This window comes from Phyllostomus hastatus, unplaced genomic scaffold (genome assembly GCF_019186645.2).
Source record: "Phyllostomus hastatus isolate PE091 unplaced genomic scaffold, TTU_PhHast_1.1 phas_contig_58, whole genome shotgun sequence".
Classification (NCBI taxonomy): domain Eukaryota; kingdom Metazoa; phylum Chordata; class Mammalia; order Chiroptera; family Phyllostomidae; genus Phyllostomus; species Phyllostomus hastatus.
The window spans coordinates 2,263,808-2,269,904 of record NW_025333916.1 but is presented as its reverse complement, the minus strand read 5'-3'; the positions used below and the strand labels follow the sequence as shown (position 1 = coordinate 2,269,904).

The 6,097-nt window shown below is 37.4% G+C and overlaps 1 non-coding gene across 1 annotated transcript; it reads right to left on the bottom strand.

Annotated features, from left to right (window-relative positions):
* Positions 1-321: 321 nt before the first annotated feature.
* On the bottom strand, positions 322-447 carry LOC123825032. Its single transcript, XR_006786814.1, has one exon. It is a non-coding gene; the product is annotated as a U6atac minor spliceosomal RNA (small nuclear RNA).
* Positions 448-6,097: the final 5,650 nt, after the last annotated feature.

The following is a 6,097-nucleotide window of genomic DNA, read 5'->3' as shown; positions in this document are numbered from 1 at the left end:
GAATGTGAGTAAATATACTAAAGAATTTTTTAAAATTTTATTTTAATCATTGTTCAAATACAGTTTTCTGTCCTTTACTCCCATCCCAGCCCACCCACCCATCTCTCCCCACTTCCCTCCCATTTCCATCCCCCTAGTTTTTGTCCATGTGTCCTTTATATTTGTTCCTGTAAACCCTTTCTAGTCTTCCCTGAAATTCCCCTGAAATTCCCTCCCCTCTCCCCTTTGGTCACTGTCAGCCTGTTCTCTCTGTCAGTGTCTTTGGCTATATTTTGCTTGTTTGTTTGTTTTGTTGTTTAAGTTCCTGTTAAAGGTGAGATAAAAAAACAGTGGTTAGATGCCACAAAGTAGGTGGCAATGCCTTAACCGTATGGGTGTTGTTAGGCCCAAGGGCCTCTTCCATCTTTATCAAAGGGAGTGCTAACCTTCTCTCCTTTCATACAATGCAATACTTTTTAATTAAATAGAATTTTTTACTTTTTAGTGTTGAATGTTAGCACTAGGTAATTGGTTGATTCATCAAAAAGGATAGTTTAAAAGAAATACATTATTAAAAAATAATGACATAGCACAGAGGATTTTTAGGACATTGAAAATAATCTGTTTGATATTCAAATGATGGATAATAATATTATATATCTGCCTAAACCCATAGAATGTATACCACCAATGATGAACCTTAAGGTAAATTATGGACTTCAGTTGATTATAATGTATCAATGAAGGTTCATCCTTGGTAAATACAAATATACCATTCTTGTGACAATGGGGAGGCTATTCATGTTTAGGGGCAGGAGGTATGTAAGAAATCTGTGTCTCAGTTTTGTTGTAAACCTAAAACTGGTCCTAAAAAATGAAGTCTTAAAAAATACAATTAAAGACTTAAAAAAAGTTTAAAACATCTCCTCTACAAAAATTATAATAATTCAAATGAGGGATCATCATGCTTGAAATCAAATGGGTGAAGATGAGCATTAGTTATCTATTGCTGCATAACAAATCACTGCAAACTTAGTAGCTTTAAACAACCCATATTTATGATGCCACAGTTGTTGTGGTCTGGGAGTTTGAGCATGTCTTTATTGTGCCCTCTGCTTAGGGCTTCACCAGGCTTTAGTTAAGGCTTCCACTTGCCTGTGTGTTCATTTGGAGGCTTGATTGGGAAGAGTACTTCCAAGCTCACTTGGGTTATTCACAGAGTTCCTTTAGTTGCAGCCATAGGATTTACGGCAACTTGCTTTTCAAAGCATGCATTAGAGAGGAGAGTCTCTTGCATGCTGAAATCCTCTATGACATACTGTAATTGTGGGTGTGCTGTCCCATCACCTTTGTTCTATTCCATTGGTTTGAAGGGAGTTACAGATCCCGTGACAATTAAGGGGAGGGAACCATATGAAGATGTATGTACAAGAGACAGTCCTGCCCCACAATAAATGAAGTGTAAAACTTGCAAATAATCTATTAACATCAACAGTTGTCATTTATGTTTAGCAAAGTGACATCATCTATCATATGAAACTAATATAATAAATAATGAAAGTAGTTTAACACTGGCAGTGCATGAGAAGTTTTCTTCATTAAAGAAAGCTCTACATATTATGCAGCCAAACTTGAAAATATTTTTTTTCAGAATAAAAAGTGCTGTGATTGATGATGTACTAGGTCTGTCTGGAAAAAGACCAACCATTGTTAATATAACTAGAACTGTTTGCGCAAAATTGATGTAACCTGGCAGCCAAGGAGGATGGAGTGGAATGTGCATGTGTGAACAATGACGTCCTCACTGTACTAGTGAATGGGGGTGGTGGACCCCACTGAGTGAGCATATGTACTGTGTGGCCATTGCATTAAAAATGACTGAACAATGAATCTGCATCAAATTTCATTTTAAGCTTGATCATTCCTTTGTGGAAGATATTCAGATGATTCAGAAGGCCACAGCTATGGGCAACTGCAGTTTCATCAAAACAACGCACCCACTCATGCATCACGTCCCATGTAGAGTTTTTTAGTAAAACATCAAATCACCCAGGTGACTTAGCTCCCCTACAGCCCAGATTTGATGCCCTGCAACTTCTAGCTTTTCTCAAAACTAAAATTGCCTGTGAAAAGGAAGAGATTTCAGACCACTGATGAGATTCAGGAAGACATGACATGGCAGCTGATGGTGACTGGGAGAACTGTGTGAGGTCCCAAGGTACCTTCTTTGAAGGGGATTGAGGCATCATTGTCCTATGTGCAATGTTACTTGTATCTTGTATCTTCTGCAGTAAATGTCTGTATTTTTCATAGCACATGGCTGGATAGTTTTTGGATAGACCTCGTGTATTCTTTAAATTAGCACCTATATAAAAATATTAGTTTCCTAGTGCTGCTGTAACAAAGTGAGATAAATTTGATGGCTTCAGATAACAGAAATTTATTGTCTCAGAGTTTTGGAGGCTAGAAATCTGAAAGAACCTTGTCAGCAGGGCCATGCTCTTTCTGAAGGCTCTAGGATAGGGTCCTTCTTTGCCTTTTCCTAGATTCTGGTGATTGCTGGAAATCCTTGGCATCCCTTGGCTTGTTGATGCATCACTCCAGTCTCTGCTCTGTTGCCACATGACACTCTCCCTGTGTGTCTTGTCTTATAAGGACACTGATCATATGGATTAAGAGGCTGCCCTACTGCTTTATGACCTAAGTTTAACTTAATTAATTAAATATTATATCTGAAACAACTTTGTTTCCAAATTAGGTTATGTTCTGAGGTACTGGGAAGGATATAAATACTGGAGGGACACTATTCAACTCAGGCAACACCTATAGTTTAGTAGCACCATATGGTAGACAGTTTCTGAAATAACTCTCAATTATCCACATTTCCTGCTATTCACTCCTTGTATAATTTTCTCACCTTTTATGTGAACTGAAGGTAGTGTCTTTCTTCTAATGAATATAATAAGCAAAATGGATGGGATGTCACTCTGAGATTCATTTGTAAACATCTACAATTTATGTCTTATTTACAGACTGCCTCTCTGGCCCTTCTTATTTACTTGTTCTAATGAAGCAATTGTCATGCTGTAAGATATCCTCTGGAGACACCTACATGGTGAATAACTGAGGGTGGCATCTGGCCAGGACTCAGGGAGAAACGGAAGCCCTTTATTCAACAGTTTGAGAGGAACTGAATCCTTCTAATAATAGCCATTGGAATGAGAAATAGTTTTACTACTAGTCATATTTTTTTTGTTTCATAAATTACTTTATTGTTGTTCAATTACAGTTGTCTGCATTTTCTCCCCATTATTTCCCCCCACCCCATAGTCATGTTTTTTCAAAAAAAATTTTTATTTATTTATTTTTAGAGAGAGGAGAAGGCAAGGAGATAGAGAGAGAAACATCAGTGTGTGGTTGCCTTTCATGCGCCCCCCCACTGAGGACCTGGCCTGCAACCCAGGCATGTGCCCTGACTGGGAATCGAACTGGCAACCATTTGATTCACAGGCCCACACTCAATCCACTGAGCTACACCAGCCAGGGCCCATAGTCATGTTTTAAATGCAGACTCAGCTGACAGCTTGATGGCAGCCTCCTGTGGTTGTCCTTGTGAGGGACTCCCTTAATGGGACTGGGAGGATCCCATTAAGCTGTATTTTGGGGTTGATATACATCAATAGATAACAAACATTCACCATTTAAGTATTTGTTCTGTCTCATTCTCAACAACTATTATGAAACTTGAGGATGTTTTACATTCTCTCTCTCTTTTTTTAGTAGTCAAGCAAGCACAGTCTAGTGTAGCCTAATATAGCGTAGCACTAACAATGCTCCATAGGCTTCCTATGGATGATTTCATGTCAGGTGGATTCTTTCCTATTATGAACCCTGAAGAAAATCCCAGAGATCTAATCTTTAAGGCTTAGTTAGAGCTGATGAGATTAATTATTATGGTTATATAGATAATAATTATGCTGTGTGTTACCTCTTAACTGGAGCATTAGTGTCTTTATTCTGGACGTTTGAAATAAATGGAAATTTATTTGGTTTGGAAGTTTAGATTAGTTGGGTATGACTTTACTCTTACCTTCAGAAGGTTGGGTTTATAATGATAAAGCAATTGATATAACTTGATATAACCACTTGATATACCTCTGCCTGTTCTGTTTTTGTTTATTCTGAAAAAGAAAAAAAGAGAAAAGCTCATTTTTGGGGGCATGAAAAAAATTTTTTTTTCTGGTTTCAGCCCAAAGGTGACATAAACCTGCAGTATAAAGTGTTGGGAAAAGGAGAATTGGATACAAATGAGTTCCATTTTGATTGTCTTTAATTATTCCATTGATATTAACACCTTTGAAAGTAAAGGCAAGGATAATTAGTCTAGTGGTACACTATGGTGTTGAAATAATTTTTAAAACATTTCATTATAATTTTCTATTAATTGGATTATTAAAGTGCTTACAGTACTATCATTTTTTCCCTTTAAGTAATAAAATATTTATTATTTAATTTTGAAAAATTTTAAGCATTTCTTTGGTGAATTAACTCAGATTCTTTGTAATTTATTCAGAACATCTCTTTGAATAAGTCTCTGCAGCATTATTAATTGAATTATCTAGTCTAATATTGAACTTGAATAGATTATCAACCCATTGGTTGGAATCTAAATGGAAATGGACTTAGAAGTCTTGTTGACATGGGAGGAGAAAACAGAAAATGATTCTTTGAATTTGCTTTTTTTAAAAAATTCAAAGCATTTTTCTATCTAATTTTTTGTGAAACATGTTAATATATAACTGGTTTATTGTTACCACTGAAAATATAACAACTGGAACTCAACTGCTGACATTACCCACTGAAAATTGATTGTGCCCATGAAGGCAATTACCTCATTTTTCCATGTTAGTAGAGCCTTCCCAATAGCTCCCCATGAACTTCATTGTCACATTTCAATTTGGAGCCCATTACAACAAAATACATAATGTATTGTTCTAAGAATGTTTATATCTTATTTGAGACTGGATGATCTGGATATTTTAATTGTAATATGACAGAAATTTCAGGGACACTAAGATATAGAAATAAGACAATAACACATAGTTTTTTATTTCTTATTAAGTGTAATGCCCAAATAATAGTTATTATTGGTCTTGATTCTGTGACCAAGGATAGGACACTTCTACTTATGTAAGAGGAGGTGGGTCCTAAATAGTGTTTTTGGTGCTGAGGAAGATGACTGGTGTCTGCGTGTGTGTTTTTGTCTGGTGTCCACAGGCTCCAGCTGAACCTTTCAAAGAATTTCCAGGCTAACAATCGAGTGAGGAAAGGAGTATCTTTTTCATTTGTTATTCTTTCATCTAAGGCAGGGATTTTAGATCCAAGCTAAATTTAACAGGATTCTCAGCTCATGACCTAGTCAGTCCTGAATATATGAATTATGGAGCCATATACAGTATTCCATAGGGTGAGTCAGCTGGATTTGTAAACAAAAGCTCCTTCAAACAAAGAACTGGCATGTGTTTATTGTGGTAGTTAGCCTCCAAGATAGTCCGCCATGACCCTTACCTCCTGGAATCCACGTGAGAGTCTCCTCTCACACAGACCACAGGGCTAATCTGTGTGACCAGTAGAGTTCAGTGGAAGTGACAGTGTGTGATTTCTAAGACTAAGTCATAAAGGCATTGAAGTTTATGTTTGGTTTCCTGGAGCTCTTATTCTGGGGAAAGCCAACTGTAAGGACCCATAGGCAGCCCTATGAGGAGGCCCACATGGGGAACAAGTGAGGTCTCCTGCAACAGCTAGCATAGACATACCAGATAATTGAGAAGTACCTGCCATCCTAGTCCAGCCTTCCCATTACTGCAGCACAGCCAACATCTGAGTGTGCTCTCATGAGAGACCCCAAGATAGAGCTATGGCTGCTGAATTGCTCTGAAATTCCTGACCCATAGAAACCATGGAAGGTAGCCTTTCTTGCTTTGAGCCTCCAAGTTTTGGAATGACTTGTTACAAGCATTAAATGCTTACCACAGTTATTTATTCCCCCTCAATATGCAGATGAAGATATCTGAGCTGAAAAGGTAACCTTTGGTGTACCTAGTTTAGAGTAGGTAAT